Source organism: Protopterus annectens, chromosome 5.part1 (genome assembly GCF_019279795.1).
Source record: "Protopterus annectens isolate FY-2018-M chromosome 5.part1, PAN1.0, whole genome shotgun sequence".
NCBI lineage: Eukaryota > Metazoa > Chordata > Ceratodontiformes > Protopteridae > Protopterus > Protopterus annectens.
Genome location: NC_056736.1, coordinates 370,076,688 through 370,086,369, shown reverse-complemented (window position 1 = coordinate 370,086,369; position 9,682 = coordinate 370,076,688). Strand labels below are relative to the sequence as shown.

At 41.1% G+C, this 9,682-nt stretch overlaps 1 protein-coding gene across 4 annotated transcripts in view; it reads left to right on the top strand.

Moving 5' to 3' along the window:
* The window catches only part of STIM1 (stromal interaction molecule 1), a 2,200,738-nt gene that overhangs the window by 1,743,173 nt on the left and 447,883 nt on the right, over positions 1–9,682 (top strand). The gene's annotated exons all lie outside the window — the stretch shown is intronic.

Here is a 9,682-nt window from a genome sequence, read left to right as displayed (position 1 = left end):
CAAGCACAGTTTCCAGCAAAGTCTTTGGTTGTATTCATAGTGGGGTGGTCAGTCGTATTCAGAACAGTGGTGATCCACTTTTTCCATGATCTGCATACTTTTTTGTATGATTTTGTGCTTGCATGCTTCCCGACTATTAAACCTTTCCTAGATTACATATTCTAATGACCAAGTGGTCCATTGGTCAGTCAGCCTTGAAGATGCTTTGTGCTATTGATAGTATCCTGGCAGTGAAAGAATTTTTCACTTTATTCTCTAACCCTGTCCCTAGTGATGACATGAACACTTGCATCACTGCAAGGGGCTCCTGTTCCTTCCTCTGTCCGTGCATGTATACTCTACCACATCTGTTGACATGCGCTACTATCACCTGTTTGGATAGCTGTGCCACTGTTCTGCCAGTTCATGACCTACAGTGTCCTCCTGTCAAGGCCCTGTCATTAGAGCATTAGCATAAGTCTAGCAGGAAACACCATCTTTTTTCCCTTAGGGTGGGCATGCCAGTCATCCCCTGACAGTTTCACTGAGTACTTAATCCACTAATTGAATTTGTGTCATCTGGGCTGTAGTGAGGGCATTACCTCTGCATGCTGTCAGTGCACACATGATTTACATACTTTTGTCATTAACCATAGTATAATTTGTTCCTTTATTGACTAAATGTTTGCATCCCCACCACTTTTGTTTTTTGTCTGTCCTTCTTACTTGTCAGTAGTTTTTTTATTCTTTTTTTCCTGCATACCTGCTGACCATCAATACCACTGCTATTATTGGTCATGAGTCCATTTGATGTCCTTCCATTTCACTGTTGCAGTATTCATTACAATAGGGATCCCCTGCCAATGTCAGCCTGATGAGTCTGGTCAGTATACCAAAGGCTTTAGGTCACTTTAAGGTGTACCATAAGTCACACGTATGCTGCTTGCATAGCATATTGCATAAAAGTGATATCCAGATGTACCATCTTCAAAACTTCTTTGCTGCCAGTCTAAACACCATCTTTTAATTGTCAGTCTGAATGCACATTCTGTTGCTGATTCACCGAGCTAAAACCTAGGCTGGAATCTTGGAACTGTTCAGCCTCCGCCAGACATCCCTCCCAAGGCGAGTGATAGCTTAGAGGTTAGTCCAGCTTCATCATTGGATTCTTCTGCCAAGACCAGGTTGGAGGCCAGTGGAGATCCAGCCTTAGGCATGATTGAGGAGGCATTGCAGATGCCTGCTTCGGAAGTCCAGGAGAACCTTGGCTAATTATTTCTGAGGGGCCTAGGGGTGTTCCCCTAATTTTAGTCAGAAAAGAAGTTTCTGCTACGATTATTGAATGCCAGCTGGGTTTGGTGCCTTCCAGATTTTTTAAGGCGGGCATCCCCTTAAAGAAAAAACAGGTGATTAAACATATTTTCTCAGCTCCTAAGGATCCACAGAGTGAATGGTAGTCCTTCACTCAGGGTTTGTTTAGTGCTTTTATGGCTTTAAAACCTCCTCATGGAGTTTCTGTTTCAGACCCCCTCCCCCCTTGATCCTCTACCCAGAGAACAGGATTCCTCTGAGGAGGAGCAGATTCAGGTGAGGAATCCCTTGCTTAATCCTCTGAGATTCCTTCTCCTTTGGACTGTGGATCAGAGGAAGAGGAATCTACCAGTCCTGATATTCACTTTGAAGAGATTTCTTTTGGGTACACTATCTCTAGGATGATGGAGTTCTTTAAATGGGATTGTGTTCAAGTTTCTGAGATGCAAAGAAAAGGTATTATGAGCTCCTGCAGATGGATTCTCCCAGATCTTCTTCTGTCCCTCCTGTTTTCACTGCTTTGTTGGATGCCTTTTCTAATGCCTCTAATGCTCTCTCTCTCTCTCCAGGTCCCCAGTAAGACTCCCCACTGGCACAGCCATAGGGTCCTGATCTCAGCCTAGTGGCAAGCTAAAACCTCCAGCACCCTGTCTGTCCAGCCAGTGCTTTGTGTCCCTGCCCAAGTAGCTGACACACACACACTTTGAGATGAGTTTATACAACCACACAGACACTCCTGGGGAAGGCTGGCACAGGTTCTCCAGCTGTGCCCATTTTACCCAGACTATACAGTATAAATCACTTCCACCACCCACTAATATTAGCTACTCAAAAGCCCTTAAAGGGTGTCTAATTATTACTGTGCAATATTATTATCCAAATGGTAAGTACAACCTAACAGTCAATACTTATTTGGAGTGACTTGGTACAGTATCATTATATGCATGCAATGTACTCTTAGAGCTTAAATTATCTCTGCACAAAACAGCCACAGTTGAAAGGTTTAAAATTTTAATAGTAAATAATAAAAACACAAGACAAAACTTCTTACTACACAGTGCTATTCAAGAGTTCAGAGATCACAGCAAAATACTTAAAATAATACCATAGAAAAGTTCTGACATCACAGAAAAACACTTAGTCTAATCTTCCTAATTCCTAGCTATTTCTAAGAGAAAACACAGTTCTAAATAACTTGCATCTAGAAAAAAGCAGGGCTGGTGATGTTGGATATTCTCAAGACAAATGCCCTGAGCTCTCTGATTCTCTGTCTTTAAATTGATAACACAGAGCTGCTTCACATGACATCATTCTTCACACTTCTCTGGTATTCCTAGGCTAACAGAAACTACATTTACATTCTTTACACCAGAGCAATAAAGGACATTTGTGCATGCAAATTCTAGCCATTAACTCTGGCCTCAAAACAATATGCAGTATTCCTTTAAAGATCAGACACAGTCATAAAATGCTTGACTTAGCTTTCTTACAGCAGAGTGCATGTTACATTTTTGAAGTTTAACATTTACCAACATTTTTCCCCCTTTAAGAGAACAAGCCTGTGGCCTTATGTTAATATTTACAAATTACATTCTATCTGGCTAGGCTTGGCAGCTTTTACTTATCGTCACACCTGGAATTCATAGTTCCTCTTCTGCCTTGTCTGAAGAAGGAATTTCACTGGTGCATTCGGCAGTTATCTCCAAATCCAGGGCTCCCTTTTCATCCCCCACTTTCCTCTCAGGAGCTGTTCACAGACACTTCAGATTTGGGATGGAGAGCAGCACTTGGCTTCATAAAAGTGCAGGTTGTTTGGTCGCCTTTTCAACATTAAAAGCACATCAGTGTCAGAGATGAGAGTTCTTTGCTGGCTCTTCAGGCTTTTAATCCTCTCTTCTGTTCGGGATTTCTCAAGGTGTTTACAGATGATACCAAAGTGACTTGGTATGTAAACAAATGGGAGGTGGGGGGGGGCAATATCTTATCTGTTTTGCTAGTTGGCACTCCTAATGTGGGAACTTGCTATCCAGTATTAAATGACTGTTCAGGCAGTTTACATTCCCACAAGTCAAAATGTGTAAGACACTGAGCAGGAGCTTAATGCAATCGTAGAAATGGGTGCTTCACAGGGATGTGTTTCTGGACATTGTCTACTAGTGCGGTACTCCTCAAATAGATTTTTTTGTCTTTCCTCTGAGTAGACGCATTCCTCTTTTTTGTGCCAGAGACCTAGGTCCTCTGGTTTGGAAGGTGGATAACACTAACTTTTTCTTGGAGGGAGATGTTTCTTTGTTTTCCTTCCCCTAATTCCAAAAGTCCTGTTCAAAATTCAACAGGATGCTCCCAAAATCTTGTTGGTGACTCGCCTTTGGCCAAGACAGCATTGGTTCCCTCTTCCTCTGCATTTAGCCAAGTGCAGACTCGCACAATACAAGGGATCTTTCATCCATCCCCACCTGTCCACTCTTCAGCTGATACTGTGGGTGATAGAATTTTGATTCCACAGACACCTTTTTTCCGAGGACGTGCTTAGAGTCCTGCAGGAGGCCAAGAAACCCAATACTAGGAAACCCTACTTTTTCAAATGAAAGAGGTTTTCTGTTTGGTGTGTTTCTCTTAACCTGGATCCACTTTCTGTGTATGTTCCTTTGGTTCAGTTATCTGTGTGAATTGCTCAATGCTGGATTGGCTTATGCTTCTGTTAAGGCCCACTTATTAGCTATCTCTACTTGTCTGCCTTTATCTCCTCCTTTTGGCTTCTAGGTTTGAAAGCTTAACAATTCCTTAAAGGCGTCCTTCATATTAGGCCTCCCAGGAAGCCTATTCCTCCTCCCTGGGATTTTAATTTTGTTTTGGAAGAATTGACTCGGGCTGCTTTTTAGCCTGCTTCAGCTTCCTTGCAACTTTGCTGTAGGAAGACTGTAGTTTTGTTAGCCCTTACTTCTCCCAGACGTGTGTCTGAGTTTCAAGCCCCTATGGCTTGTCTTCCCTTTTTGGTGTTTCATAGGGACAGGGTGCCCTTGTATACTAATCCTTCTTTTATGTCCAAGGTGGTGAATCAGTTGTCCCTTAATCAGTCTATTCATTTGCCCACTTTTTTCCCTTGTCCGCAATCTGCCAGTGGGAAGGTACTTCACATTTTGGATGAACATAGACAAGTCAAATTTCATTTAATTTCATTTGGATCAAACTAAGACTTTTCATAAATTTGATCAGCTCTGTTTCCTTACATCCTAGGTCCTTAGGATTGGCTGTGTCCAAGCAAGGTATTTCTTCTTGGGTTTCTAAAGCAATTTCTTTTTATTATTCCTTTCATGATATGCATCTTCTTATGTTAAGGCAGATTCTGTTAGAGATGTGGCTTCTTCTGGTGCTTTTTTCAAGGGTTTGGATATTAACACCATTTTTGAGGCAGCTACCTGGACTTCTGTGCATACATTTACCAAGCATTACAAGCTGGATGGAATTTCCAGAGCTAGAGATGGTTTTGCTAGAGCCATCGTCCTTGGTTTCCTAGAGAGCCCTGCTGGTCCTTCCTCCTCCTTTTCTCTTCTTCCTGAGCTTTGGCACTCTCCCTATTGTAATGAGTACTGCAACAGTGAAATGGAAGGACATAGTACAGCTGTGTAATATTGTACCGTAACTGTAAATGTTATTCTCTTCACTGTTGTAGTATTCACTCCCTCCCTCCTCTCCCGGGTCCATTTCTTTTCTGAATGTACTGATTACCTCTCTTTCCCTAGGACTGGCGTTCCCATTGGGGCTCTCAGTTCTGAGGATGTTACATCCAGATGTCACCTTTATGCCCTACGTGGAACGAGGAGCATACATTTGACATACGGCATAGCTTAAAGCAACCTAAGGGTTTTGGCATACTGGCCGGATGTCAGGTCACCCTTGGCAGTGGATCCCTATTCCAGTGAATGCTTCAACAATGACGAGGGACCTCTACTGTAATGGTAAGATTTTACACAACTGTACTTTCTACTACAACAAACACGAAACACTGTGAATGCTAAGGGGAAAAAAAGCCGTACTTAGAAATCAACAAATTTAATATGGTGAAACAATACAACAGTTAAAAAGATGAGCTCTTTCATCCATGTTCATGAACTTCATCAGATAAAGAAAATTTCAACTTACCCCATTTAAATAGCCTTTGATTCATTCCCTCCTTATTAAGATATGATGTCACTTCTACTTCCTATTTATTAAAAAAATATTTGAATTGCAAGTCACTACAAATAAAAATCAACATCTGTTCGCAGCTAAAACTGTCAAAATGTTAGTCAAAAGACTTAGAATATCATTAAGTATAGAAACATCTTTAAATATAAAAAATATAGTCATATAATTGTTGTATTAAGAAAAGCAACCCTAACAGTGCACTAGCAAGACATGTCCAGGAGTATAAAGACCATCATTTTAGATTTATGGCAATAGGCAAAGTGGTAGTTAATGATAGGGGAGGTCTGTAGATGTTGCAGTTGGAAAGAAAGGAACTATTTTGGTAGATTTTTACTGAAAGCTAACTGCAGGTCTGGGTATCACTGAGCACTGCTCTGTTAGCAGTTTGTTCAAGTTGAAAGCCCTGACTAGGTAGAATCGCTGCAGCTCCTCAGTCTGGTGACTGATAATTTTAGACTGTATTTGCATTCTAACAGTTATTTTAACAAAAGTTTTAATAGGTTTGTTTTTCCTCTCATTTCTAGTAAAAGTTTTATTTATGGGAACTATTGTTAATTATAAATTAACCAAACACCTGGGTAGGGAGCACATTCTGAGCAAGACTTATTTTAATATTTCAGTACCTTAATATTTTTGATATTTAAAGATGTTTCTATACTGTAAAGATATTCTAAGTCTTTCAATTAACAATTTGAGTTTTAGAAGTGAACAGACGATATTTAGTTAGTGACTTGCAATTTGAATATATTTTATTTAATAGGAAGTGGAGGTGACATCATAGCTTAATAAGGAGGGAGTGAATCAAGGGCTATCTAAATGGAGTAAGTTGAATTTTTCTTTATCTGATGAAGTTCACAAACTAACATGGACGAAGGTGCTCATCTTTTTAACTGTTTTATTGTTTCGGCATATTAAACTTGTTGATTTCTAAGTACGGCTTCAGTACGGCATTTTCCCTTTGCATCCATAGTATTTTATGTTTGTTCGAGTTGATTAATTTCTTAGTCATTTCAGTGGTAGTTTCTACTACCAGTGGGGAGTGTTTAGCACAAAGGCAAGAGCTGACTAGAGTGAGTCATAATCCAAGTGGCTGTGGAGGAGTTTGTGCCCTCGATTACATCTACTAATGGGTTAAAAAAAGGAAGCCAATCTGGTGGTCCCCTGCTATAAACAAACTCTACATCAGAAGAAAGAAACTGTTGCAAAAAAGAATAAAATCCCATGATTGGAGGAACTCTGTGGTCAGCCTCAGTAAGAAGTTGACATCCTCCATACAATCCTCCAAAGCTAGTTACGAAAACAAAATCACCACTGATTCTAAAGACAACCACAAAGCATTCTATAGCTATGTCAAGAATCTCAATGGCAACACTCAGATCTGCTCTGAGTTACAGCACAATGGCACTAAATATGCAGAACCAACTGATATTGCTAACATCCTGGCAGATAGGTTCAGTGCTAACTTTACCCCTCTCTCATCTCCTAAAGGGCCCATCTCTATACCGGAAGAATGCAAAGCACCTGTAATCATGGCTGCACAGGTAAAAAACACACTCTCCAAAGCCAAGAACACAGCATCCATCGGACCTGACAACATCCCAGGCTGCATTCTACATGAACTACAGAACAAACTGGCACCCCATCTAAGTACCATGTTTCAATCATAGCCTCACCTCAGGCTTTGTGCCCACTGAATGATGCACAGCAACAGTTATCCCACTCCACAAAGGTGGAGCCACCACGGACCCCGGGACCTACCGCCCCATTAGCCTAATGAGCCTGGTCTGCAAGGCTATGGAGCATATCATCATGGAACTTATAAACATTGACATTGGTAATCTCCAAACTCTGGACCCTACCCAGTTCAGGTTTGTAAAAGGCATATCATGTCTCCTAAACCTGATAAATTTCTTTGAAGTGGTAACCAAAGTTGTAGATGAGGTTAAGGTGGTACACACAGCCTACCTAGATCTCGCCAAGGCTTTCGACACCATCCCCCACTCTGGAATTATAGACAAACTCCGTAAACTAGGTATAAAAACCCTATGTCCCAAGATGGGTTGCTCACTGGCCGAACCCACAATGTGAAAGTAGCAGACTCTAAATCCAACTTCAGACCAGTGACAAGTGGAGTACCACAGGGTTCAGTCCTAGGTCCTCTCCTGTTTGGTATCTACTTCTCTGAAGTACAGGCTAACACAGAAGGTCTTTGGCTAACAAAGTTCGCAGATGACTGCAAACTAGGAGCCATAATCAAATATCTTAACGATGTGGATATCCTACAAAAGGGCCTCACTGAGACAGATGCCTTGTGTCAAAGCCATGTCCTCAAGCTCAATGCCAAAAAGTGCATTGTCACCCCTTTTGGTAAAAACTCTGTACCCATGAACTACCACAAAGGCGGTAGTCTACTTAACACCGAAAGTGTGATAAGAGACCTTAGGGCACAGGTGGACAGTAGTCTCTCCTTTGATAATCACATCGCCACAGTAGTCAGAAAATCCTTCTGTGTGGCACACCATCACAAAAGGTTTCTCATCCAGGAAAAAAGAGGTCATTGTTCCCCTCTACACCTCACTCATTAGACCCATTATAGCGTATAGCACCCGTTTTGGTATGCACCTCACAAGACATCTACAACAACTGGAAAGGCCACAGAAATACCTCACAAAGAGGATTACCAGCCTCAAACCCTACGCAGACCGTCTCAAAAAACTCCAGCTTTACTCTGTCGCATATCGCCTGCTCAGAGGCGATCTCTGCCTAACATACAAAGCTATGTCAAACCCAGAGCTGTTGGACGCGCTCCACACAAATCCCAATCCCTCCAAGCTACACACTGTAGGGGCCTACACCTTGTCACTACAATAAACAGAACATGCTGGAGGGATAGATTCCTGTCTCAGAGACTTCCCATTCTCTGGAACAAACTACATATCTATATCAAACAAACCTCCTCATTAGCACACTTCAAGAAAAATCTTGACGATTGGATGGGAGATGTGAAATTCACCCCAGGGATCACTTCTGTGGCTCTACTTGACAGGGGCACAGGAAAATAATTGTCTTGGGTGGCAAAGGCTAGGGTACCATTTGGCTAGGCTTATATAGGCTCTAGGGCCAATAGCCTAGTACCTACCTATGAACCTATGTGGTTCTTAGTAAGGGTTTTATCTTTTTATACCACAAATCTGAGCACTTACTTGACAGTGTCTTTGTCATGTGTAGATCCTGTCTTTAAATATATTAGTGATTTGTACCAAATCTTTAGTACTGTTGGCCTTTGTAAAATCATCATTAAATAATGATTAATAATGATTAATGTAATTAAATCAAAAGGTGCTTCAACAAAGTATTAGTTTAAGAGTGTGCACACTTATGCAACCAGCTTATACATTTTTTTTATTTTTTATATTTTTCCCCTAACAGATTTGTTTGTTTTTCAATTGAATTGTACAGGTTATAGGTCACATTAAAGGTGGGAAACGTTTTGGAATGATTTATTGTGGTCTCATTTTTTTATATCACAAAAACCTGGCATTTTAACAAGGGTGTGTAAACTTTTTATATCCACTGTATATATAGCACCTAGCATAGAATTAAAGCACAAGTGGCACAGCTTTTAATTTTGAAACAGAGATTATTCTTTCTCTCAAGCCAGATGAGAAAGATTCGGCTAACTTCATGAAGATCTTATCTTTCCTTGTCTGGGATACCAGCGACAAGTAGGCAGTCTTAACAAGCTCACCTCCAGAAGATATCTCTTTTGGAGAGATGCTAAATCTGTTGATGAAATATTTTAAATGGGACTCCAAAGTAGTCTTGGAATCTCTTAAAAGACGTTTAGACTACCTAGTGATTGCCGAGGCTTACAGCAATGCCTTCAGCTTTCCAGGCATTTGATGACTCATTTGAACTGGCAAACATACAACCTGATTATCAACCTACAACCCCCAGGTAACCAGACAGATTCTGCAGAGTCAAGGAGTTATGTAGATGTTCTTCGTGTTTCACTGTTGCAGTCATTACATTTGGGTTATCTGCTTGCAGGTACCCTCAGTTGGCATGATTAACAAAGTCTTGGGTCCTGCATCGGTTGCTGTCCTTTCTTCCATGACGTCAGGTCGGCAGGGGTATAAAACATGCAGCCGATGCTATTACATCAGTCTTTCTTGCCGTGAGGTGCCCAAAGCAGAAGCAGTTC